The sequence below is a fragment of the Acomys minous genome (genome assembly GCF_964271855.1).
Source record: "Acomys minous genome assembly, chromosome: 10".
NCBI classification, from domain to species: domain Eukaryota; kingdom Metazoa; phylum Chordata; class Mammalia; order Rodentia; family Muridae; genus Acomys; species Acomys minous.
In genome coordinates this window covers 26,799,244-26,827,196 of record NC_140491.1, presented here as the reverse complement: position 1 = coordinate 26,827,196, position 27,953 = coordinate 26,799,244, and the positions used below count along the sequence as shown (strand labels likewise).

The 27,953-nt window shown below is 40.6% G+C and overlaps 1 long non-coding RNA gene across 2 annotated transcripts in view; it reads left to right on the top strand.

Moving 5' to 3' along the window:
* LOC311606195 overlaps positions 1–21,614 on the top strand; it is a 91,750-nt gene extending 70,136 nt beyond the window's left edge. For both annotated transcript variants that reach the window (XR_014782257.1, XR_014782258.1), the window contains 3 exons: positions 16,388–16,473; positions 17,776–17,945; positions 21,402–21,614. This is a non-coding gene — a long non-coding RNA (uncharacterized lncRNA). The remainder of the gene's footprint in view (positions 1–16,387; positions 16,474–17,775; positions 17,946–21,401) is intronic.
* The last annotated feature ends 6,339 nt before the right edge of the window (positions 21,615–27,953 follow it).

Genomic DNA, 27,953 nt, shown 5'->3' with positions numbered 1-27,953 from the left:
TATATATTATATTAAGCGCCCACCCTGCTGCAGTTTATCTCATCTTAGCTAATTGCATATATAATGACCCATTTGTGGATAAGAGCATATACTATAAGGAATCTGGGTTAGAAAGTGAACATTCTACTGAAGGGAAAAAATTCAAATTATAACAGAAAGCACCCAAGGATGCTTCATTTATTAAAGCTTGGATGCCTTTTAATTATTTCCCAGGGCTGAGGCTAGTTAGAAGCTGCTTGAAGAGCGTTCCCTGGGATCTGGGGAGACAACTTAGTTGATAAAATGCTTGTAAAAGTCACACACTGTTGTGTGCATCTGTCACCCCAGCGCTGGGGTGGGTTGTACAGACAGGCAGATTCCCAGAGCTCACCAGCCAGCCAGTCTAGCCAATTTGGTAATCTCCTGATTCAGTGAGAAATTGTGTCTCAAAAAGTAAGGTGGAATGTGACTTTTCAATCCGACCTGAAATGCTTGCTCAAACATGCTCACATGCACATGCGCGCACGTGCGTGCACACACACACAACACACACACACACACACACACACACACACACACACACACACTCATCGTGTTTTTTGCAGGTGATAAGTAGGGAGACAAAGGCTCAGCTTCAACCTTACCCTGACTGCGTGCACATATGTACGGGCCTACGCATCCTCATTGGGCTATGTTTGTTTCAATGATCACAGTTTGTAGACCTAATACAATCTCAGGATCCAACCAAGAAAGAAAAGGCATAACATCTGTGAGTCAAGCCTTATATTCAATGGTCTCCCTTATTCTTGACACATCCCTTCAGTGACAAAACTCTTGTTTCCAGGAGTGGAGGGGAAAAATGACATGTCATAGGAAAAGCATAGCAAGAATGTTAAAATCCTGAGGTTAATCATTTAAGGAAACCCTATCTGTCCTCTTTTAGCTAAACAGAGAAACTGTAAAACTTACTGGAGACCTTGACAGATACAGTACAGTGCAAAATACTCCATTCCTTTTTGTTTACTTGGGGAGTTTCATCTGAAGTGCTTCAGATGCTGTGATGGTTTGATAAATTATATTGTCTATGGAACATCCACTTTCCTCCCCATTTCCAAATTCTATGGAGGTCTGACATCCAGCTTGAGGGCATCTGGGTAGTACACTTAAGCATTCTGAGATGTTGAGGCCCTTCCATTCCTTATATATTGCAAGGACATACTCAGCATCATAAGAAGAACTGTAGCCTTGAATTTAGTTGTGTGGACTGGGCCCTCGGCTTCCTTAATTAGACACGGAAACATCTGGACTTAGGACTTCTGAGGGTCTCTTCTAAATCTAAGCTTCTCTAAATGTGGTTTACAATGACTTTTCTACTTTCGTTTCAAGTGTGGATCAGGGTGTTAACATGCTTTTAGGCCACTGATGTGAGTTGGCGTTTTTTGTTTTTTGTTTTTTTTTTGCTCATTTCTGACAAAAATCTTGTGTTGCATGAAGGATATTCCCTAGTCTTTGACCTCCACGTTCTTCAGGCTTGTCAATTCCCGCGGCTCAGCAGTCACCTTGTAAAGTGACACAGCCACTTTGCATTGCTTTCTGCCAATATTCATGCTTTCCAAAGGCATAAACAGAGGTTTCCTAGAGGTTATTGATGAGGGCTGTGGACCAATGTGATATCCAATATTTGTGTAGCTCTTTATACTTTCACAATGAATTCATGAGCATTCATTTATTTAATCCCCATGATAGTCTGCAGATAGGCTGTCCTGGCGTTCCTGCTCTCATCTGAAGAATGCAGAAACCAAGGAACATGGAAGTTATGCCATGTTAACAAGGTCACAGAGTAAGCCAGTGCCAGACGGAGGACTGGAATGCAAATTTTCTGGCTTGTAGCTCAGCTTTCTTTCCACTACATTACATTTGAACTGAACTACTAGATGAAGAAAGAAAGCAATTTAACATATACGTACTTTATGGCAGGCAATTTACCAGACGGGATTCAAACTACTTCAGCATGCCCTTATTGATGCCTGGCAGCAGACTGGAAGTCTGAACTACGCTGTGTAAACATCATCAAATTTGGTTGGTTTCAAAGGACTGTTCAGACACTCACTTGTCAGGGCCCAGTGCACTTAGTGGGAGAAATACCCCCATGGTGAGATAGTTTTGTGTTCTGCAGGGAGAGTCCTTTGTAAGTGCTTGAGGAGGGAGGGACACTATGAGGGGCTGAGGGGCTGAGGGGCTATGTTATCTCTTCCTAAAGCACACCACTAAAAGATGGGAGGAGCCAGGAATGTTGCTCTCCTCTCTCCTGAATGGATGACATGTTATCGAAAGTTGCCAGGAACTCTGTGTGGATTGTTGGTTCACCAGTGGATAGGTCCACAGTAATATTGCTATGGACTGACCTGAAGGAAGTACTGTCAATTCTCTGTAACAGTGCCATCTTTGTTCCCCTCATTAACTGTTGGGAAGATCAGATGTGACTATTTAGGAGATTGTGTTATGGAAATGCAGTTTATAGCAAAACAGGCATCATGCCTTCGTGAGGGAGAATGGCTTGGCGTACAGGAATAAGCTCAGAGTGCCTACCTTGTTTGATGTTTCTGAAGCTTCTTTCTAGAATGCCAAACCCAATATCTAGGTCTTTCCATGATGGATCCTGCATAAGAAGCTATTTCCTCTCACTCTTTGAGATTTTTAATTTTGTGAAAATATTTGAGATAAGAAGGAGGGGGGAAAGGGAAGATATAAGTGAGGGGACAACAATTGATGTAATCTGAATACATTATTTAAATAAATAAAAAAGGAAACTTTTTTGGGAGTGGTTTATGATGTTCAAGGACACAAGGTCTGTAGACACCCCAAATTAAAAACAAAGTGAAGTAAGTTTCCACTCAGCTTTAGTAGCGTGTCTCCTAGCTCTTTCGTCTCAATGCGTTTGACGTTGCTTTCTTCTAGAAATTCTTTTCCCCTTCTCTCTCTGTTTCTCATAAGATTCATAATGATCTGGCCTTGCCTTCCTTCTAAAAATTTATTTGTTTATTTGTTTATTTATTTATTGCCTTTATATCCAGATCATATCCCCTTCCCTGCTTTCCTCCCAGCCCCACCAACCCTACTTTTCCCAGTCTCCTCCCTTCACCTACTCCTCAGATAAGGGGAGCCTCCAACCCCAGCAATCAAGTCACATCAGGATTGAGTGCATCCTCTTCTCTTCTCCTGTAGTCTGGTAAGGCAGCCCCACCAGGAGGAAGTGGTCAAAGAGCAGTAACAAAGTCCAGGTTAGAGACAGCCCCTGCTCCTCTTAGCAGGAGACCCACATGAAGCTCAAGCTGCCTATTGACTACATCTGTGTAGGGATCCTAGGTCCGGTCCATGTTTGGTCCTGGGTTAGTGCTCCAGTCTCCACAAGCTCCCTCTGGGCCCTGATGAGCTGGCTCTGTTGGTTTTCTTGTGGAGGTCTAGTCACATCCAGGTCCTTTTATCCTTTTCCCCACTTTTCCACAAGACTCCTTATGCTTTGCCTAATGTTTGGCTGTGAGTCTCAGCATCTGTTTTGATGGAGCCTCTTAGAAGACAGCTATTTTAGGCTCCTGTCTGCAAGTAGAGTAGAGTATCATTAATAGTGTCGGGGCTGACTCTCTCCCATGGGGTGGGTCTCAGGGTGGGGCCAGGCATTGGTTGGACATTTAATTTCTGCTCTATCTTCATCCCTAAACATCTTGTAGGAAGGGCAAATTTGGGTTGAAGTTTTTGTGGTTGGGTTTTTGTTCCCCTCCCTCCACTAGAAGTCCTGTGTAGTTAGAGGGTGTCCTCTTCAGTCTCCATGGTCCATGCTACTATAAGTCTCAGCTAGAGGCACCCCCATATCCTTCTAAAAGCCTACCCTGTCACTGGTCTCCAGCTTGTCACAGAGATGCCCCCACGTGGCCTGATTCTCTTCTCTCTGCAGGTCCTCTGCCACCTACTCCACCCCCGCTTTTCCCAGGTCTGATCTCCACCTTCATTTTTCTCTGTGCTCCCTCTCCTACCTTGTTCCCTCTCTTCAACCACTTCTGCTGTCTATTTCATTTCCCCTTCTCAGTGAGATTTAAGCATCCTCCCTTGGGTCTTCTTTGTTACTTATCTTCTTTTGGTCTGTGCATTGTAATATACTTATACTGTACTATATGGCTAAAATCCACTTATAAGTGAGAATACGCCATGTGTATCTTTCTGGGTCTGGGTTACCTCACTCAGGATGATATTTTCTAGTTCTATCCATTTGCCTGCAAATTTCATGATTTCCTTGTTTTTAATAGTTGAATATCATTCCATTGTGTAAATGTATCTCAGTTTCTTTATCTATTCTTTGGTTGAGGGACATCTAGGATGTTTCCAGATGCTGGCTATTACAAATAAAGCTGCTATGAACATAGCTGAAGAAGTATTCTTGTTGTATGGTAGAGCATCTTTTAGGTATATGCTCAGGAGTAGTGCAGCCGGGTCCTGAGGTAGAGCTATTCCCAATTTTCTGAGAAAGCACCAGATTGATTTCCAAAGTTTGCACTCCCACCAGCAATGAAAGAATTTTTTCCTTGCTCCACATCCCCACCAGCATGTGCTATCATTTGAGTTATTGATCTTAACAATTCTGATGGGTGTAAGATGGTCTCAAAGTTGTTTTGATTTGCATTTCCTTGATGACTAAGGATATTGAGCATTTCTTTAAGTGCTTCTCAGCCATTAAAGATTCCTCTGCTGAGAACTGTGTTTAACTCTGTATACCATTTTTAAATTGGGTTATTTGGTTTGTTGGTGTTTAATTTCTTGAGTTTTTTTGTTTTTGTTTTGTTTTTTTGTTTTTGTTTGTTTGTTTTTTATATTAGCCCTCTGTCAGATGTAGGATTGGTGAAGATCTTTTCCTAATCTGTAGGCTGCCATTTTGTTCTATTGACAGGGCCCTTGGCCTTATAGAAGCCTTTCAGTTTCAAGAAGTCCCATTTATTAATTGTTGATCTTAGAGCCTGAGCTGTGGTGTTCTGTTGAGGAAGCTGTCTCTTATGCCAATGAGTTCAAGGCTGAACCCCCACTTTCTGTTCTAATGGAATTAATGTATTTGGTTTTATGTTGAGGTTTCAATCCACTTGTACTTGAGTTTTGCATTTTTCTACATGCGGGTATTCAATTAGACCAGCACCATTTGTTGAAGATGCTTCTTTTTTCCATTGTATGGTTTTGGCTCCTTTGTCAAAAATCAAGTGCCCATAGGTGTATAGGTTTATTTCTGGATCTTTGATTCAATTCAATTGATCAACCAGTCTATTTCTATGCCAGAATCACACAGTTTTTATTATTATTTCTCTGTAGGATAGCTTGAAGTCAAGGATGGAGGTACCTTCATCCTTAGTGTCTATTGTTATGTTCCCCTTTTCATTTCTGATTTTGTTGATTTGGATAGTGTCTCTTTGACCTTCAGTTAGTTTTGCTAAGTGTTTGTCTATCTTGTTGATTTTTGTCAAGGAACCAGCTCTTGGTTTTGTTGATTCTTTGAATTGCTTTCTTTCTTTCTAATTTATTGGTTTCAGCCTCAAGTTTGACTATTTCTTGCCATCTACTACTTTTTGGTGTGTTTGCTTCTTCTTCTTTTTTCCCCCTAGAGCTTTCAGGTGAGCTACTAAGTGGCTAGTATGAGATTTCCTCTTAGCACTGCTTTCATTGTGTCCATAAGTTTGGGTATGTTGCGTTTTCATTTTCATTGAATATTAGGAAGTCTTTAATTTTTTCTTTATTTCTTCAGTGGTCATTGAATATGGAGTTATTAAGTTTCCATGAGTGTGTAGGCTTTTTGTTATTTCTGTTGCTGTTGAGGTCTAGCATTAATACATGGTCATCTGATGAAGTACAATGGGTTAATTCAACTTTATTGTACCAGCTAAGATTTGCTTTGTGACTGAATATATGGTCAATTCTGGAGAAGGTTCTTTGAGGTAGGACTGTGTTCTGGAGGCTAGCATTGTGTCCCTGGAATCCAGGGGTTGTCCTCCAGCATGTGGGAGGAGTCTGGTGTCTGGATGCTGGAGCATCAGGTCCCTGGAACATGAGAGTTGTGTTTGTGTGTACAGAATGTGCTAGGTGCCAGGTTCCTATGACTGTGTGTGTCCCATGGACCTGGGAGCTGTCATTGGGGATGTGGAATTGTGTGTTCCTAGCTCCTGGGATGCCTCCTCTCCTGCCTTCCTTTTTTTTTTTTTTTGTCTTCCTTTTTTTTTTAATAGTTCAAGGATGCAATGGAATTCTAGAAAAGATGATCACAGCATTTGGTGAAGTCTGCTTTGGTCACAGGTAGATAGAGAGCATCATTCAGGTTGCTAGCTATAAGCAAAGTTGAACCTGGAGCTGCTGCTGGTGGTTCCTTTGACGTCTTGTAGGAACATCCTTCTGGGGATGAAGCCTTCATAATGGGAAGCAGAACAACAAAGCATAGAAAGCAAGATTAAAAATTTTGATTCATACTTATATACAATGCATTCTAATTATATCCACCCCTACTACTCTGTTCATTCTTTGCCTTCCCTTCCCTTCCCTTCTCTCCCCTTCCCTTCCCTTCCCTTCCCTTCCCTTCCCTTCCCTTCCCTTCCCTTTCCTTCCCTTCCCAACCTCTTCTTTCCAGCCAGTTCCATAATGGTTGCACAATTGAAGAAAGTTTACCATCTTCCACTATTGTTAACAGTCAAAAGCTCCCCAGGAAGGAGTGGGGCTTCTTGGGTCCCTCCTGTATCCATGATGGGATGCTGAAGGGCCAAGTCTTGTACATGTAAGCATTACTGCTGTGTGTTCATGATTGCACTGACCATGTCTTATCTGGATGGCAATGCTTCATGGCACACCACTTGATCTCTGGCTCTTATACTCAGAAAAAATGATTCTTCACAATGCATTTAAGCCTTTCTATAGATTTAATCATCCTTGATCTTGCCTTTGCTCTAACTGTTTTCTTTTCTGTGGCCCAAGTGCCTCCATAGTTCAAGTTTATTTATATTTTTTGTAACAGGTTCCAGATCTTAGCATCGCTGACACCATGTTGAAGACAACTGTCTGACCTTGGAGTCCAGCATGTATTCCCCATAAATGGTAACAAAGATTTAATCCATCAAAATTGACTCTATAGTTTCAGGATCCAGGAAAGTCCCTAAATGCAATAACCTTGCTTTTTGCCTTTTTGTAGTTTTGCTTCTCACGAACTGTTTTTACTAACCAAAGTGTGTCAATTAGGATGTAATCTTTGTGCATAAAAGATGAAAAAAAAAAAGGTGAGGCTTGAGGCTCCATGGTTTTGACATGTTCCCTGTATAGGTGCTGCTCAGCAATACAGACTTTCTATTTGGCTTGAAGAGTGTTCATTTGAGCCAGGCAGACTGGGTCATGCCTTTGATCCCAACACTCAGGAACAAAGAGTCAGTCGGATCACTGTGAGTTCGAGTCCAGCCTGGTCTACAAAGCAAATCTAGGACAGTCAAGGATACACAGAGAAACCGTGTCTTCCTCCTCTCCACCAAAAGAGTGTCCATGTATTCTCTGGTGGTGTTACCTTGTAACAGGAAAGACAGACTTGGGGTGATCTTCTGGTCTTGCTGCAAAGCTAGACAGACATCCCTGGAAAAATTACTCAACTGATTTGCTTTCTGGTTCTTCTCATCTGCTAATGGGGATGCTCCTGACAACTTTACAGGGCTTCTGGGAGGATAATACAATCATCTCCTGGTATTAGTAAGCTGCAGTTTCTTTCCCTTGTCTGGTGATTCACAATAGAAAGAATGTTCCTGGAGGTTCCTAGAGTGGCCAGATGAAATCCATTTTCAATGCAGGAGGTATATTATGCTTGTGGAAGGTTCAAGAGGGCAAAGGGGATTTTGAATGCAGCTTTGTTTAATGCTCTTTAGTGACAAGACTATTGTTATATTTTTCATATACATAAGTGTCCTCAGATATATAGATTTATTAACTGTAATCTTAGAATCAATACGTAGTGTCAGCTCACTTTAAAGTGACCGTAAAGTTATAGATGAACATCTGCTTGGTTATTGTGCCAGAGACACAAAAAAGATCTAAATTTTTCCAATTCCCAATTGAAAGATTTGTTTCAACTACTTTGAAATTTATGGCCACTTATAATGATGCTAGGATAAACTAAAGGCAGGAAATCAGCCTTTTCTTTTTCCACCGAGGCCATAGTTCAGTAATACTGCTTACCAAGTTCTAGCTTTCTGAGGACAAAAATAGATTTAATTTGAAAACTAACTCATGCATTGGTATTGGCTACTCTAGGCACTTGTCTGGGAAGGTTCTTAGCTCACATACGGAATCCACAGAAGCAAGCCATGACTGATTTATGGCTTCCTCTCTGTGTGCATTGCGGTGAGGTTCTGTAATTCTCAGGTCACATGACATTCATGAAACCCATCCTTCAGCTTTCTTTCATGGTTGCTACTTTTTCTGCCCACCTTTTGCCACTTTGTAGAATGTTGGCAGAACTCAAGAAGGAAAGGTAGGAAAGAGTGGCATGTATTAAACACCCCTTTCTTTGTGTGTTTTCAGCATTTTGCTTTTATGTTAATCAGTATATTTTCCTAATAGATAACAATCACAACTTGTCTATAATCACTGAATATGTTGCCTTCCATTGTCACCGTGTAGCCATCTTGACATCTGGGATTCTTAGTCTTTATTCCTCCATCTGCCCCACCTGTGCTTATCACTCCAAAACCTGGTACAATACTTGTTATGGTTAGTCATTCAAATTTACCACCCACTTCAAGGCTTCATCTCAACTCTGTGAAAGTACTCCTCGCACCCAACAAAATACCTTTAAAAATACAATATTCTATTTCTATTTGAAATACTCCAATCACCCCAAATGACTAAAAGAAAAAACCTAAACTCTGAACCTTTTATTTTTGTCAAAGCAAGTCTTTGGAAGTTCTGTTCTCTGAGTCAGCGCCGTGATTTTTCCTCTTCATTTCCTTCACATCTCTGAGACGAGGCTGTGGCTGAGCTCCTGATTGATTATGGGTGAACTCGGAGAGTAGCACAGTGATGAAAACGTTCTGTGTGTAGAGTTGGGGTCTTATGGAACATACCCTGTGTGCTCACCAGTGCCGAGAATAGAGAATCAGCCACATGTGGATAATATGATCTTGTTGTTTTGGAGGCACTGGTCTCCTGGCTATCTGACTAGAACCCCATATATTTTGTCACATGCTGGAGATAAAAGGGGGAAAAGAGGAATCACAGAGAAGGCAAATGAGAGGTAAGTGTGATCTCTCCTTGGAAGACAGGTTGTACGAGTGTTCCTATATTTCTCTCCTGTCTCTATCAATAGAGATGAGTTGTGGGGATAGCCTTCTTTCTCTTATTTGAGTGAAAGTGTAGGATGAACATGTCAGGTTAGCTCTTGGCTAGTGAAGAGGAGGCTTTTAAAAAAATCAGTAACAGCAATGGGTAGACCAATATGCCACAGGCTGTGATGGGATCTCAAATGTCATAGATACCTTTAACATGTATGAATCAAAGCCTAATCCACCCCTTGCCCAAATGAATAATCATAATTAGTTGAAATCACTTCATTCGCTGATTAAAACAATGACAATAGTTATTTTCATCATAAGAAAAGGTAGCTGGGGGAAAAAAAGGGATCAAAGAGATTTTTGCAAAGAGGTTGGATTTTATTAGACAGGAATTTGAGAGATAGCAGAGGGAATGAAAGATTGGGTGAAAAGTGGGCATTGGACCCAGAGGGCATGAAGGGTCATGTGCAAAAGATGACAAAACATATAGAAGCAGGCACTGGAAACAGAAGACATGGTATAAAGAGAGCTCTGGGTGCAGAGGGTGTGATGTAAAGAAAAGTATAGTGGTGTAAGCTGACTCTTTTAAGAGGTGTCATGACTTTTTCAAAACAGAAACGAATGGCCCTCAGTATCACTTGGCAAACATGAAGAGAACAGCTGAGTTAGAGATTCAAGGAATGTAGTACAAGTACGGCAGGAGAGGTCATGCTAAAAATTTAGTTTTGTCAGAAACGATTAAAAAAAACCCCAGAACATATTGTATTCATCAATGCTTCAGCTACTCCTTTCATTACTGTGTCCAAACAACATGAGGAGAAGCAACTTAAAGGGGCAAAGAATGTATTCTGGCCGATGGTTTCAGGATGCAGTCCATCAAAGAAGGGAAGGTATGGCGATGTGACTACAGGACATACTACTACCTGCCTACATCTCAGTGACCAGGAAGGAAAGATTGAACAAGACGTGGAGCCAGGATGTAGTCTCCAAGGTCCACCCCTCAGAGATCCACATCTTTCAGGTAGGCTTCACCTCCCACAGATTTCACAGCTTCACAAAACAGCTATTCTAGCTGGAGTCCAAGTGTTCAAAACCACGAGTCTGTATGTGTTGGGATTTCACATCCAAAACATAACAATTAGTAGCTATGAAGGCTAGACATGCCGTTCAAACGCACGGAATGCTATGTATCCCATATTGCAAATATTTAAGCAAAGTCTCAAAGTGTTGAAAGATACACCCATCATTTTGCATTTCTTAGGGTACTCATTTTGGGCTGTTCCTCTTTCAATAATTAGCCCAGAAAGCAATTGATATTAACTATATAGTCAGGACACTTGGATTCTATGCTCAAACATCTGAGAGGGAAGCTGGTCTATCTTTATATGGTCCAGACAGCTGCTTGTCCAGGCAATACAGTGTAAAATGGGCAATCTAGATGGACAGACTTGGGTTTAAACCCTGACCCTCCCCTATCATCTCTGTATATAAGGGAAGATGATCTGTGAAGTTTTACATGAACCTTCAAGAACAGAAGTTGACACAGAGCACCAGTCTGCCACCTAGGGGCACAGACTGGGCAGGCACCACTAGGGAGCAAGTGTGTGCTAGAGAGACAGAAGAGAAAGATAAGCAAAATGTCTCATATGCTGTGGAGAGAGGCAGACTGGAAATGCAATGGCAGTGAGGAACAGGCTAAGGTGAATGGCCTACATTGCCACTGAGGCCCATGTCTAGGTCTGTGGCCCTACCACAACTGGGGTGTGTGTTGATGCCCATGGCCAGTGTTACTACCAAGGGCCATAGAGAGGCCATGTTGATGTCCAAAGGCATGCTTCTACTGGGGCCATATTGATCTGAGTGGCCTGTGTTTCCACCTGCAGCATGGTGATATCCAGGCCCATGCTGGGGCCCAGGGCCATGTCTCGGTTTGTGGTCCTACTTCATCCGAGGTCTGTGTTGATGTCTGTGTCCCAGTTATCACCAAAAACCATCTGGATGCCTGTGGTCTGGGCTGCTGTCTAAAGCTATGTTGATGGCCGAAGGCCTTGCTGAGCTGGCCCAACCCCTTGATGGCCTTGGGGGAGTTGGCCCTGCACCTCACTGACCACCACATGGCATGAGAAAGCTGAAAGAACCATAACTGCAGGGTTTCTATGACCGAGGCAACAGAAGGATATCCAACAGCAGTCTCAGTGAGGGTCCAGTATAAACAGTATAGCAAGAGCCAGAGGCCTTGAGTCAGATCAATTCATGGCAATGAACATTTGCAAGCAAAGCTATTTGGGCAAAAGGGTATACTGTGTAATACACAGCTCCCAGTGCCACTATGCCGACCAAGTATGTGATGGAGAGATGGAAAGAAGAAGGAGTGAAGTTGTACACACAGGCTGGAACAGGGCGTGTGTTTCTCCATTCTTGGTGCTCATATGGCATTTTAAAAATAATTTATGTTTTTTGAGATTGTGATATAATCACATCATTTCCTCCTTTCTTTTTCTCCCTCCAAACACTCCCATATATTCTACCTTCCTCTCTGAAATTCATGGCCTCCTTTTTCATTAATGGTTATCTCTCTCTTTCACACACCCACACTCACCCCACACCCAGTCAGATACAATATATATATTTCTCAATAGCAAAATACAACCTAGTCAATCTGTATAATGTTACTTGTGTCTATGTTTTCAGGAATGATAATGTGGTCCTGGAAAACTGATCATTATGCTCTTCCCTAGGGAAGACTATTTCTTTTACTCACAGTGCCTGTTATTTGTCTGTAATTCTGTCTGCTCTGTTGAAGCCTTATGATCTTTTCCACATAAAGTCTCACCAACATGACTACTTAAAGATGAGATGAACAAGAATGACACCAGTAGGCATGCTAAACCGAACAGGGGAATCCCATATGGCATGTCAAAGAGTAGTCAGTAGTTCATTCAGTGTACTGAGGTTGAGTAGGTATCATGTTGACAGAGAGTAAGTAGATCTTTTTGCCCATTTGCTTTCTGAACATGCTGTGTGTAATGGCGACATGGCCCAAATAGTCTTTTGTTTTATTTGAAATTTCAAGTGATCAGGCTGGTCATACTCTGCCTAGATGTTGTTCCTCTGTCATGGCTAGTGACTGATGGTTAGTTGACCAGTTGAGATGGGTTTGAAGTTTGGGATCAGTTTGCCCAGCCTTTCTCACGTTGCTCAGCCATAAGAATTGTTTTCCAATGCTATTTACAATTCAATTTTACATGTACAATTAGTTCAAATGTATTGATTCTCTTTTGACCTCCTAAAAATATAACCTTTTCTATTTTTAAAAGTGAGTGAATATTTTGAAATACTACAAACGATAAAAAAAATTATGAACATTAAACTGAATGCTCATTCTACTAGGGAGTAAGTCAGCCTAAATGTTCATTTTGTATTTATGTAAAAACCTTGTGTAAATTCTTGCAAAATTATGAACATTTAATATGAAAAAATTGAGGCTGATCATTGCAGTTATGTGTTCTCATCTCTGTTTCTTCCTATGAACAGCATCATTGGACCTATCACACAATCTAGGATCTCATCCACGGGGTTAGGGGACTGCTGGCTGGCACTCACATGAATTTGACATTGCATGTGTCAAATAGGCTGAAAGACTATTTGTCTTGTACTTTTCTCCTTGCTCAATGAAAACAATGACAAATCAAGCCTTTCTTTACATACATCTATTTATGAACAACCATAAATATTTGTAATATGTCTATAAAGTTATTTTTCCAGAAGAATTATTAAGTCAAAGAACCTGTGGCCTTATTTAGAGATCTTTATTACCTAATTAACATGAGAATTAAAGAATAAAGAATAAAGTTGGCAACTTAATTTAACAATTTTGAACTCTAAGATCTACTTTTTTATTCACAGATTATCTCTAATTCCAAAATGTATAGGTTTTAATTCTTTACATGAATTGCGTCTTTAAACCTCTGTACACCAACTTGATTGCCAGTGACTCAGTTCAACTCTAGCACTATCTGGGCCTCTGGGATCTGCTCAACATGACTATTCTCACTCTAGATGCCAATTGCAACTCTACTCTATCGAGTTGGTAGTTCCCATGACTCTCTCTTCTGGTTTGATTATTTTGTGGAAAAGCTCTGAGAACTCAGGAAAGCATCTTTCTTGTTACTAGCTTGTTTTCAAGAGACACTAGATAGAAGAGATGTTTCATTAGCCAGGGTTCTACAAAGAAACCTGCCTATGTGTCTATGTATCTATGTATCTGTCTATGTATCTATGTATCTATCTATCATCTTAATCTATCCAAATTCCTGAATAAATGTACATATAACTTGAAGCATAACTATTTCAAAATTATCGAAAACAGTGTAATTCCTACCAACGTGTCTCATTTTTCTTTCTAGTTTTGTGTATATGTTTTTACATAAATTATTTCCACTAAATAAAGAAGCTGTATGTGAATAAGTAGATAGATAAATGAATGGTTAGATGAATAGATGTGGATTTTAAGAGGGAATTTACTGGGGACCATGTGATCATGAAGGCCGAGATGTCTCACAGTGGAGATATACAAGCAGGATGCCAAATTTCTGGCTTACTTAAAGTCTAGAAACCTCACACCAGGAAAGCCAATGGGGTCACTTTTATCTAAAGCTGAAGCCTAAGAACCTGGGATGTCACTGATGAAAATCTAAATATATTAATCTTGAGTTCTGGTGTTCAAGGTCAGGAGGTATATCTCAAGTCCAAGGGAGGGAAGGAGAGAGATAAGGAGGGAGAGAGGGAGAGAGGAAGGGAAGAAGGGAGAGAGGAAGAGAGAGACAGAGATGATAGATAGATAGATAGATAGATAGATAGATAGATAGATAGATGATAAATATTTGCCTCATGTGAGTAGGTGGTACCTGATCATCTTCCCTCAAGGGCAGATCTTCACATACTCCAGATCATGCGTCCCTCTTCTTTAGATTACATTTTCACACACATACATAATCATTTATCACTTTTCTAGATAGTCCTCAGTACAGTCACTCTGACACCTGAAGTTGTCTGTCGTAGATGTAGAGTGAGTATAAGGAAAATCTGCTTTCATCCTCTTTGGGCACCTGACCTTTTCAATATGTCAATGATGCTATCAACACTATCAACTGGGAACTTGTCTAAGCCCCATTTTTCAGTGTTTTGATGGAATGTCCACTGTATTGGCATGAGTAACTAAATTATTGGTCAATGGTAATTAATTTAGACCCAGATCCCATTCACATCACTGAAGTTTTGGAAAGAAGGCTCTAAGTCCCAATCCTTCAATTATATGGTTGGTTCCTTTGGAAATTGATGCCTCACCCTGAAGCCACATAGGTGTTCACCAAGAGTCATTTCAGTTATGATTGAAAGAACTCAATTATGACAAACAGAAGATCCTCTCTTCATTCCTATTCCCAAGGTCACAAATTACACAATGTTAGCAGCTTTCTGTCAGGAATGGGGACAAGGCATATATATAAAAAAATATAATATACACATATATATTATAGCACAACAACATATTATACATTAAATGATTCATAAGCAAACTTTTCTTTTGCTTCTAGTTTATTTTGTTTCTTCAGATAGGTCTATTTTGTATATTCTTAACTTTGCCAATAACTCTATTATAAACACAAAATTTGCTTCTTTAAAGATGACATCACTGTTGAGAAGTCTGTGTACATGGGGTATGGTAAATTTCCTCTTGTCAGATCTTTTGGTTCATACTTGCTCTTTCTACCATACTGCTGGTTAGACTGCTCAATACATAGTATGTGACATCCTGCACTGTAGTAGATAACTCCATTATTTAATTAACATGGGAAAAGCAACAATGTTCAAATCTTTCTTACTTATGTGAAATACCTCAGGATGCAAGACCTTCCTGGAGCCTTGAAGTCAAACCAATCCTCAACAAACAAACAACAAACAACAGCAATAACACAGGCCAAAAAGCAAAAACAAAACAAAAAAAACCCCTAAAGAATGCATTTACATACTTGACATAACTTTAGATTTTAAGCACAGCCAGTTTGATCCAGTACCTTCTGCCATTCTTTCCTGTATGCATATAGCTAACAAATGCTGGTATGTGTGGATGACATGTTGTCACTCACTCAGAGGATGTACCTTTACTTTCTTGCCAGGCCAAGAACTTGTTAGTTGGGGACACTGTAATTTTACCCTGTTAAATATATGGTGGCTTTTCCTTTTCCTTTTTTTAAAACTGAAAATTCATACAATGTATTCTGACTATCATTTCCCCTCCTCAAAAGGCTTTCCTATTTGGAGCTCTGGCCTAGGTGGGGCTAGTGTGGGTCACAGTTGTTTTATCTGGGGTTTCTTTGTCCCCGCACTTAAATTCTGGGTCTGATTCTCAGTAACATTTCCTTTTGTTTCCTGACCTAGAATATGAGGAATTTTCTGATACGCTACTGCAAAGGCGTTCTAAGGTCTTTTATACTTTAGTTTCTGTGTGATTGATCATCTTCAACTTTTTATTGTATTTTTTCAATCAATAAATTCCCTCAGAAGAAACCATCCACTTCCATAGTTGTTGAAATTGTTTTTCTTGAACATTTGGAACACTTGAGATCTCACAGCATCTCATCTTAGCTCTCCAGCAGTGAGAAATGTGACAGTTGCAGCTGCAATATCCTGAGGACTCCTCGTACCTCATCCATGACCTATGACAGATTCACCTGGTTCAGATGGGCCTGCTCCTGAGTCCCATTTTAAAATCTGTTTTCAGAGAATTCCTAGAATTCTCGAATTCTCTCTCTCTCTCTCTCTCTCTCTCTCTCTCTCTCTCTCTCTCTCTCTCTGTCTCTCTCTGTCTCTCATTAGTTTGAGTTTCCCTGGAAAATGTGTGTAGAATTTATTGAAACCACTTTACAACACTAGATCAAGAGGAGAAAGTTGATTTGGTCATAGGGAGGGAAGTTGATGCATTTGTAATTGGGATTCCATGGAGGATTTTGGAGCTGCCATGGCTTTTACTGTTGTCCAGACCTAGAGCTGTGATGGGTCACTGATTGTCCATATCTTTTCAGGTTCCTGGGAGAACAGTTTAACATAGGCTGGGGCGTGGTCAGTAGAGTGGAGGAGACGGCCTCTGCCAGACACCAGCAGCCACAGTGTAAGCAGTAAAGAGGGCAATCTGTGTTTCTGTTGATAAGGGATATGAAGGCAATGTGTGGAACATGTCCATGGACACTGTACAGACTTTCAGTTAGTACATGGTCAAAACCGTACATAGGATAGGTAAGGAAATACAACTGTAGCAGATGACATGGATAACTTTAAGACATTGTCAAAAGACAATGTGTCAGGCCTAGAGTAGTGGTCAAAAGGGACAAATGACCCAGTGTGTGTGTGTGTGTGTGTGTGTGTGTGTGTGTGTGTAGTGTCTGTGTATGTGTAGAGTGTGTGCACTTTGTAGGAGAAACATGGACAGCAACTATACATCTGTGATGTCTTGGATGTAACTGGGGAGTCTAAAGTGGTTATTTATTTTTATTTACCAAAAGTTTCAATTAGCAAAAGTTATGTAATACAAAATTAAATTAATATTTATTGAAATAGATTTCTAACTAAGTTAATTAGAGAAAACCAGAATCAACATCTGACAACATCTGGAATACTATTTTTAATGCCTTTTCCTGTCTTTATATGTTTATTTTAAATTTAAAGGCTATTTTGATTAATTTGAAACAGAGTATCCCAATGTAGCTTGTGGATGTTCTCAACTTCATGGTGATCCTCCTGCCTCAGCTCTCAAATGCTAGCATTATAGGCTTGCATCAAGGTGTCTGTCAGTGGTATATTTTTACATGAAGAATTTCACCTGGAGGTATTTATAGATTTTTACACGCAGCTGCAAGACATTTATGGGTCAGACGCTGGGTATCCTGTACCTCCTCCAATGGTAGTGACTTGTAAGACTCTAGTATAACACCACAGCGAAGTATGACACTAAGTCAAGATGCAGAAGACTCATTCACCAAAAGGACTTCTCATCCTCATCCTTCAAAGCAACGTTCGCTACCCTCCTGCCTCTTATGTACTATAGCTGTTGCTCACTACCAACCTGCCATCCTGTTCCCTACTTCCATCACCTTTAGACTGCAATAGAAATGGAACCGTGTAATGCTGTGTAATGGATATTCCTAGTCTTCATTACTGGAGCTATAACATAATCTTGAGATTGGAACTATACATTCCTCTCGCTTCATTTTTATTTTTCAAATTATTTACCCATTACAGGGTTTTTTTTGGCTATCCATATGTAACTTAGAACATTCTTGCCTGTATCTAAGAACTCTTGCTAGGATTTTGATGGGCATCGTGTTAAAGCGGGTGCATGTCATGTTGTCTTCGGGATAATTGACTTTTTAAAAAATATAAATCTTTTATTCCACAAATTTAAATCTTTTTACAGTTTTGTCAACATTGATTTTTTTTTTGGCGCAGAAGTCTTAGATCCTAGTTCACTAAGAAGAATAACTTTGGGATTGCCTAAACATGAGTGGAACGAAGATGACAGCAATAGGCATGCTGGCTGGAAAGGGGAAAGCTCACAAGGCCTCAGACCTACAAGAAGACCTACAGGTAACTAAGTGATGCTAAGAGCAGAACAAATAGTCTTCCCCAGGGAAGAGAATACCTAATGGTCAGCTCTGAAAAATGAAGCATGTAGATTGTACAGGCTGAGATGTCATATGTGTTTAGTTAAGAATATGTTTACATACATAAATTACACATATACATGTATGTAGCAACAATTAATGAAAAAGGCCATGAATTTCAAATAGAGCAAGTGACGGTATATGGGAGGGTTTAGAAGGAGGAAAAAAAAGGGGGAAATAATGTAATTGTATCATAATACAATTATAAAGTATAACAGTGTCTGGGAAGGTATCACAATCTTTCATCAAGCTGTTCTTTTGTGTGACATATTTCATAAGAAAGCATCTATGCATGGCCTGACATCACAAAAGCCAAACAAAATAGTGAGATGTGGTTGGGTAAGGGTTTTGGTAATTCACCTTCTTATCAATGTTATAGACAACACAGCCCTTGTTTTCTCTGAGCCTTGATTTTGCCTTCTGTAAAGAGGACAAACGTGCTGCTTTTTACAAAAGGTGTTCTCAGAAGCATTGGCCCAATACTCGGGAATGTATTTCGTAAACTGGGTACTCTTGTTGCAAGGCAAATGGTTGTCTTTCCAGAATGAGTCACCCAGGTAGCTCTTAGCCTAGTTATTGTTTGATATACAACCTGTGTAATCTCTAGTTACAATGATGAGCTTGAAAAGGATGCAGATATTATTTGGTTTGGAAGGTTTATTAACATAATATCTCCTTTCTCATTGTAAAAAATCAGGGTTTTTTTTTTTTTGTATAAAACTCTTTTGGGAGTGACATAAAAGAGCCCATCTGACAAGATAATGAAAGTTTGCTTTATCGGTGTAAAAATTCCAGCTCACTGGGCTGTTCACAATTGAATACTGAGTCTTGGCTTCCTCCACGGCATGCCAGGGTCAGTATCTGTCTCTGCAAGTAAAAGTCAATGACAACTTGCCTGTAAGGGGAAGATCCAATTGCAGCTTAAGTATGAAGATCAATACAATCACTGCAAGTAAACTTGTCTGACCTCATCCTTTGTAAGAAGGGAAAGAATCAACAGGGCATGAAGAGTTGTCAGCATTTTCAGTTTTGGCAGGTGATAAAGGGGAAACAGTTTATGCTGTCCTCATTCATCACTGTAAGATCATTAAGATTAGAACTAAGGAGGTAGCACTCTAGTTTTTTTTCCCTGCTGGACATCCAAGCACCAGTTCAGCTCAGCTTGGCTCAATCCAATTCACCAAGTGTTTATTAAGTACCAATACTGCTGATGTTCATGCTAGCACCAAGATAACCAATCCTATGTTCATTTGGCTTATTTTATATCATACTCTGCTGGAAACACTAACACACAGTTAGGAAGGTATGTAGGCACAGAAAATCTTAATTAATTTGCATAAAAGTCCCGTGGACTTACTGTAGAGAGAAACAACTATACATTCCTAGAAAAAGAAGGAAAAAATTTGAGTTTAGAAATTTTACAGAACAAACTGGCATTTACATACGAATGGGGAAAAGCTTAGTTTAGCGCAGTTTGGCCACCATTTGTGAAGGCATACTATGAGGTAGGTGCAGAACGGGCACGGGCTTTTAGAAGGTGAATGAAGCTTCATCCTCTAGAAGAGGAAATGAGTGCAGCAGGAGAGATCTCCTTTATAACGTCATAAAGCCTGTCTGTGCTTTGGCCATTTTTGTTGTGGTTTTGCTCTCACAACGGCAGTGAAATATTTAGAGAGATTCCAGGGAACTGGAAATAAATAAATAAATACCTGTGCAAAGGCATGGTGACAATCCTCCACACGTGATATTTGCTCCTCGGAGAACTCGAGCCCAGCGGAAAGGACAGTTGTTATTACTTGGCATGCTTATTGTTTTCATTATCATTTTATTTGGACTGATGCTGTTCTGAGGTTTTAACTAGCATGCTTTCCTTATTTTCAAATAATAATAAAAAACATTTGATCCATTTTTCTGTCAAACTAGAAACAAAGGCTGTAGACAGGTGCTACAGGAAACAAAACCAAAACCAAACCAAACCAAAACAAAACCCCTCAAAAAACAAAAACAAAAACAAAGTGAACTTATTCTGTTGTGGAAGAATTTTCTCTTTGCCAGATATCATGAGCAACGAAATATAACTAAAAGACAGGTTTCAACTTTCAGAGAAGGAAACACGTGGGCGGTTTGACTCAGCCCAGGCCTTGGGAGTTGGATTTGGCACCGTCTAAACGTTTTTGTTGCTGCTGAGGAGGGGCTACCAAATGACAGTGTTTGACCTACCACTCATCCATCTTGGAGGCTGGTGGGTGGTGCGCTCTGCCCTGTGACCACCAGCCATCCTCGGCATGCCCGCACGTGGAGAGAGCAGTGGATGTGGACAGGCTGAGCAGTTTACTTACAAAGCACCAGCAACTGGAACTTGAGCCTCACAAATTCCCATCGAGCGCTTGTCTCAGCATCCCATAAGGGAGCCTAAAACTTGATTTGTGAGCCACACAGATGTTCAAGGATGACAGCTTTGCCCCTTCATTGATCTCTGAGCAGTTCTTCCTTCCCGAGACAAGAAATAAACAAGATGGTGACAGGCTTCTCAAGTTCTTGCACCAATTTCAACCCGCCACTTCACCCCTGCAGCTGGAGACAGGGTTATTTCTGGTGAAACCCTTGCTGTAAATATACCAATCAATTTTCCTTACAAATGATTCCTAATATGTAATTATGAAATCAAGCTCTCCCATAAGCAAGCTGCCTCTTGACATAGAGTGATGGGGTGCCCAACAATATTTTAAATAAATTATGATTGCACCACTATTTATTTTGAGGTCCAATCTTCAGGGTCAGGAGCTATACATTGATGGCAGTTTAGAGATTAACAGGAAGCTAAATGTGAACCTCTGTGAGCCAGTGCTTTGATATAAACAAATGTATGAAAATAACCTCTTGCAACTGCTCGCAAAGTCTGGCAGGGCTGCAGAGCCTTCTGCAAAGCAGAGGGTGCAAAATGGACTAGATTCATCAAATTCTAGTAGTGATCTGTTAAAGAAATAATGGTTTTGTCTACAAATGGAAATTGCTAACAGCTTTCCCCGTCCACTGCCGTCCTCTCGCCATCTGCTTGGGTTTTATAATCGCGTCGCCTTTGGAAAATTACAACACGAAGCATATTCTCCCAGAGGTCTGTTAGCCAGCTGAATATTCTGGGCTGTGAAGATAGTGACAACAGTTGAAGGATTTCTCCGCAAAAGTGTTACAACCACGGCATCCTAACAAGCCTCGCTGGTGCTGCAAGGTTCTGGCAGGAGGGGAGCATCAGCTCGCCTCTGATCACAATTTAAAAACCTCTCACGTCCACTTGAATAGCCACAATCTATCAATCGAGTCCTCTGGTGTAATAGCTGCTTCTTTCTTTGTGTTTCCTTCATCTTTCCTTTTATTCTAGTTCCCCAAACTCCATTTCCACACTGGAAATTATCATCTGAGATGTTACCAGCAATGCTCAAGGTCAGGAGGGACCAGAAAGGCTCCACTAGTCTACGCCCTGCTTCAAGAAGAGCACAATTCCTTCCTGTCTCCCGACGCTTCTCAGGGAGTTTTCTGCTCATAGTGAGTAATCATTACTGCTGGAAAAAAAAATAAATGAAAGGTACTGTATTCTTCATACGAATCCTCATATTTATAGAATAGCGTGTGCTTTATATAATACCTTTGTTGATGTCATCCTCACAATGCTTGAGGAGAAATAAGGTGTTATTGTTTTGATGTCCTTGATCAAGAAGGGGACAACTTTAGGTCCCATGGCAGGAGATTGATTAGGTAAGTTGTGGGGGAAATGGAAGAGATGCAGTTAGAAGCTGGGGGAGCTGCCAGACAACAAAGTAGATTCTATTTATAGAGAAGAGAGAAGGTTGGGAAGAAAAGGTCTTAGACTCCCAGTTTGCACAAAACATCAGCAAAACTGATGGTGAGCCCTTGGGCTAAGTTGGTGGTGGTCAGAGGGGCCCCATGTTTTTTTTTGGAAATGTCTCTGACATGCTCAGACTTTCCTTCACTGGGAGCTGCTTGTGGTGTTAATGTGATGGATTTAAGAAAGACCTTAGTCATCTTCACTCTGTGTAAGTGGGAAGTCTGAAGGAAGTATTCTTGTGGCCAGAACACCTTAGTGTAAAGCCAGGAAATGGACACCAAGAGATGTTAAGGAATTTTTCTCCATAACCTAAACCCAATATACAACAAGCATAGAATGATATCATCAAACCGCTGGGTTCTACCCCATGGAGTATCTTCCGCTATGTTTTAACCCACGGGATGTCTTTGCAGACACCCTCTGGCTTTACTTGCACTTCTGAGCTCCCTTCTCTGGGTGGCTTGTGACTTGGGCTGTTTGGTTGCAATGTAGGATCATCCAAGCCTGGCTGGCCAAAAGACGAAAGACGTGGGTGTGGCATCTTTCAGTCATGACGGGCAGCAGAGTATGAAGCTAGGAGGAATGTATTAAAAGCGCTTATCTAGGGCAGCAGTGTACAAGAAATTCACAGCGATGGTAGAAACAGTCTCCAAGTGAAATAAGACTAGTTGAGAATTAGAACATGCTTCAAACTCACATGAACTCCTGCAAAGTAGGTTATGTCCTCAATATTTTCATAGGCTTTGTCTCAAGAACGCTTACAATGCATGGCAGAATCATATAGCATAAATATTTGTCTTTATTTAACTTTAGTTTTAGAGGGGACCCAGAAAACCATCTTGTATAACCTGAGAAGACAAATTAACTTTGGGTTATCATTAAAGCCATCCATTGGAGGATGCTGAGACCCAGCAGTCTCTGGCTTCCTTAACTGGCATCTGTCCCCCTTCCTCTCTGAAGACATTTTTAAAATAATTTTTTCTTTGTTTATTATTTTCTTTTTTACATATACATTTATATCATGACATATATATACAACAAACTACCTACAGTAAGAACTATGAAATAATCAGGAACTATAACAGATAGATATAATTCTATAGATAGATAAGGTAAAATAGTTAAAGTCTTCAAAAACCTCAGAGACCTGCAGAACATGACATTTAAAGATGTTTTTTAATATTTTAAATATTCTTTAACAATATGACAGGTTACCTTCTGGCAACACCCAGCCTACCTCAAAGAAAATGATGAGCATCAAAGAACCTCCTTATGGAAATGGCTTCAAATGTGGCAAACCAGCCACTGGGCAAAATGTCCTCATCTCTTCCACAGATAGAATTCTGCCTAAAAATGGGCAAGCTTGGATGCAGTCAGAGTTGATAGCCAAACTCTGCCAAGACAGGGTAAGCAAGTCCTCAATAGTTCCTGCCTCACAAATATGGCTGTCAGATATATTGGGCCAGAAGGCTGAAGATGATGCTCCAATGCTTAGAGAGTTTTGGGTGACTGTTCAGGCAGCAAACTGTCTCTGTCATCTTCTCATTTTGGAAGCTGCTAAGCTGTACTTCCTGTGTATTTAGATAGTTAAGTTTATTCCTTCTCAAGCCTGTGATTGAGACTTGAATAATATTGAAGACCAGATTGTTTAGTCTTACAACTAAGCCTAGTTGTTTAGGGGTTAAGATATTTCTAGGTCTAGATAGATGTTTTAAGTTGTTAAAAATATGAGGACCAAAGAGAGGAAGGAGAAGTTGCAAAGGTCCAAAGCCCTCAGTAAGACCTAAAGGACCAAAGGATAAAGTCTTCCCAGATAGAGCCACGTGTAGTAGGTGATAGTAGGATGTGAGCTCAGAGAAGTAGGCAGGGCTAGATCCACAGGACCATGTTTGAGTCCTATATGAATAATATTTGGAAGGCGTTAGAAGATTTTAAAGCAAACTGTGTCATGATTTGACTTTAAATAAAACCATGGGGCAGGAAGGCATGCATAGAAGCCAGAGGACTTGGGAGTCTGTTGCTAGCACCATTTGGGCCTGGACATGCTGCATATAGGCAGGCAGACAATACAGAAGGATTCTGGGCATGTATAAGGCACAGACCTGGGTTAAGGACTTGACTTATTTAGGGGCTTCCATGGCTTGCAGTGGCTGGAGTGCAAGTGTACATTAAAGAGCAAGGAGACATGTGTATTAGACAAGATGATTTCTGCTTCATAGATCTACTAGGAGATATCTTGAGGAAAAAAACCATCTCTGTCTTTGTGACTTAGTGTCTTCTTCCATTCCTTGACTCCTCTGGAATTCAGAGTGTGAGTGTTTGATTGACGTGCCTTGGTTCTGTTGCATTGCCATGCTGGGCTTTGTCATGACCGTTTCCATAGCTCCAAGTGAAGGGACAATACTTTTAGAAGTCAGAAAAATAAATAATCATGAAAATGGGAATCAGCTATCACCAAGTGTTGAAAAAAATTTCATAATCCACAACAATCCAGTTGTTTCAGGGGGCACCTGGCACAGGTTGTTTGCATACTATTTCTCTGTCTTTGTCAGAGCTCAATCTCCCTTGAATGTTTGAAGCAAGGCTTCACTGCCCTGAACACAAAGAGTTCCCTTCTGCAGAAAACGGAAGAGGCCAAGATACAATGCTTACAAATTTGTCTTTCTGTTTTCTGTCTCTGCCAGTAAGCCAGCCTGTTGTTACTATACCCTCGATGTTGATCTGAGCCGCCTGTTTGAAGCAGTTCATGTGGTCTCTTTAACTACAATGTTGGTGACATTGTCTTTCCTATAAGGTGGGAAAGGTGAAGACTAAATTGATTAAGTAATGGCTCTAGATCATAAGCCTTTCTAAAGATGTTAAGGCTGGGGCTGCAATAGGAAGCATAGTGAGTTTCAGAGATCTAGACTCTACCACTGGTCTCTTCAGATGCTTAGCAGTCATTCTTTACTGAGTTCATCATCTGTGAAATGGGGGGGGGGAATATTCACGGAGCAGATGTTAACATTCCAATATTATGTCAAGTACCTGAAGCAATAAATGCTTGTTGTCTTCACACATAAAGATGCTTTATAAACCTCTGTTATTAAAATTTAATACACCTTCCATGAATGTTTCTAGGCTATTAACCTTAATTTTGTACAAAACTGTATCTAATGTGAGGATATTTGTATCATAGAAGGATTATTAGGGCTGCTGATTTCTATGTGGATATGGAAGAAGTTGTTGAGTTAACTGTTTTTTTCTGGACATTGGAAACAATAAGCCAGAAATTTGCATGAATTGATAGCAATTTTAGGCAACATTTATTTCCTTTTTATGAAATCTACCTAGAAGGAAAAATTGAGCCAATCACAGAATGGTTAGTACTTTTCTAGATACTGAGGGAAGACACTGGAGATGCATTAGAATGCTGAGGCTCTCAGGGAATTATCCATCACCTATTGCTAGAGGGAGGAGGTGTGGCTTTCTCCTGGAACAGAGAGTGGGTTCTCTTAGTAGAATTAATGAGAAGAAGAGAGAAAGAGGAAATTGGGGGAAGAGAGGAGAGGAGATAAGAGGACAGAGGCGGGGCTGTTTTCCTGTTTATGAAGAAGCTGGAGGAGTAAGGAAAGGCTTTGAGTGACCTTGGCCTAGACAAAAGGATCCTTAATAGAAGAGATGAATCAGAGAGTTTGTGTGAAATGAAACTAATTTTAAAGTTTTAAAAGCTCATGAGTAAGCAAGCAGAAGTCGGTGGGTTCCTGGGTCTGGGTGAATTAGATTCAGTTGTACAAAGGCCATAGTTTATTCTCCTTGGCTCCATTTTTATGACAAGAATCACATTCATCTTTCTTCTCTTTACTGAAAAGATAATACAATCCACTTACAATGTAATTTCAAAACCAAATCAATATATGCCCTCACCTAACAAAAGAAGAAATTAAAGAAAAGTAATTTAAGATAAAGTAATACAGGCAATATTTTAGTATGAGAACACTCATGTGACTAGAAAGATAATGAGGCAGTTGTGTTCTCAGATCCAAGACAGGCTCAATGGCCATGCCTGGGCAGCAGTGATAGCCATTGGCAAAGTATTGGAGGGAGACATGTGTTTGGTTAAATAGGGACAGTGAGGAAGCCAGTGTTTCAGGAACAGAGTAAGATAGGCAGATACTGATGACAAACAGCGTCAGAGAGCAAGACAACTAGCCTTGGGCCCAAGAGTGTGTGTGTGTGGACTGGGTACAGAGTCCCAGTTTTGTTCTGAGTGGATTGAGCCTTTATCGATGGCTTTGAATAGAGTAAAGTAATTGTTTGAGTTATGATTTTAAGAGGACATTGTGGCTGTTGTGAGATACAGTGTAGAGGGGCAAGTGTGAAACTATGGAGGCTGATTGAGTCAAAGTTGTTGCCATTATTATTAGGTAACGGATAATGGCAGTTGGAGCTAGGAGAGTATCAGGAAAAGTTATGAGAACAGTCTCATTCAAGGTATTTTTCAGAATTTAAAGTCAACAAAATTTGTTGACAAGTGCGGTACAGATAGGAGTGAAGGTATAATTTTTAATGTGTTTTGCACAAGAAACTGGAAAGATGGAGCTGTCACTCATATAACAAAAGGGCAAGAGTATGCTGGGAGAAGAAGATCAGAAGCCTAGTTTTGAAGCATGGTATTTTAAATATGTATGAAACATCTTGGAGATCTTAAAAAGTTAGATGCAGTTGTCTGGCATTCTGAAGGGATATGCACTTAGTGACATTCAGATTAGTGGTGATTTTGACATCATCAACACATCAATGATTGTTTACACCCATGGGATTATATGTGTAAAGTTAAATAGAATAGCATAAGTGATAACCAAGTTCAAGGATTGGATCCTGAACATCTCAAGATTTAGCTTGGGAATGTGCTAGTATCAGTGAAGGAGCCTGAACAATAGCAGCAAAGAGAAGGAAGTGATGCTATGAACAGAGGTATGTTAAGGGGAAGGAGGGAGTCTGAAAGAAAGCTCTTGGGTTGAGTCTAATGGAAACAGAGGGTTGAGAATGCAACGTGATGGCCATTAGTAGGCTTGGCAGACTTAGTTTAGTGGAGATAGTATTTTCTAAATCTTTCTGGCCTATGCTCAAGAGAGAATGGAAAGAGAATGTGGGGGAAGGAATATAGACTGGTCTTAGGTAACATTTTCCTGTGAGGCAAATGAGATTGTAGCTGGAAACATAATGGGGGAGGTTGTGACTTAATGTCTATACTAATGCTGCAGATCTAGCATGCAATGAGAAATTGGTGATGGAAGAGGTAGAAGAAGATATTGAACCGATTTCTTTTTATTTTATTTTATTTTATTTTCCGATTTCTTAATTTGAGGATAGGATACAGCAGACACATGAAGGAGTGGTCTTAGATGAGTAATCTCTTTTAAGTATTGTACATGAGGGAATGCAATATGGGTGATCTAATTACAAATATTTAGTGTGATTATTTTGTGTAGAAACTGGATGGATCTAGAAAGGATCATCCTGAGTAAGGGAGGTAACCCATACCCAGAAAGACACACATAGTACATACCTACTTATAAGTGGATATTAGCCCAACATAAATGTCCTCTGAGAGACTCCACCCAGTGAGGGATCAGGACAGATCATGGAACTCGAAGCCAGACTCTGGGCCAAGCACTGAGAGTTGTATGGAAGATTGGGGAGATGGAAGGATCCAGAGGGGTCAGGAGCTCTACAGGGAGACCATCAAGGCTGGCAGATCTGGACACAAGGGGCCCTGAACAAGCTGATGCACCAACCAAAGATAATGCAAGCAGAGAACTTAGAGCCTCTATTTGGATGCAGCCGATGGGCAGCCAATTCTCCACGTGGGGGCAGGGAGAGGGGGGAACTGCCTCTGTCCCTCTGACATGCACTCTGGTGCTGCTGATTTGATGAAGGCCCTTTGTCAGGGTGGCCTTGTGGCACACAGAGGAAGGGGACGCAGACCATCCTCATGAGACCTGATAGGCTCTGGTGAGATGGTGGGTCCCACTGTCAGAGGTCTAGGGGAGGTTAATAGGGCAGAAGAGGGAGGGAGGGAGGGAACGGAAAGATAAGAATGAG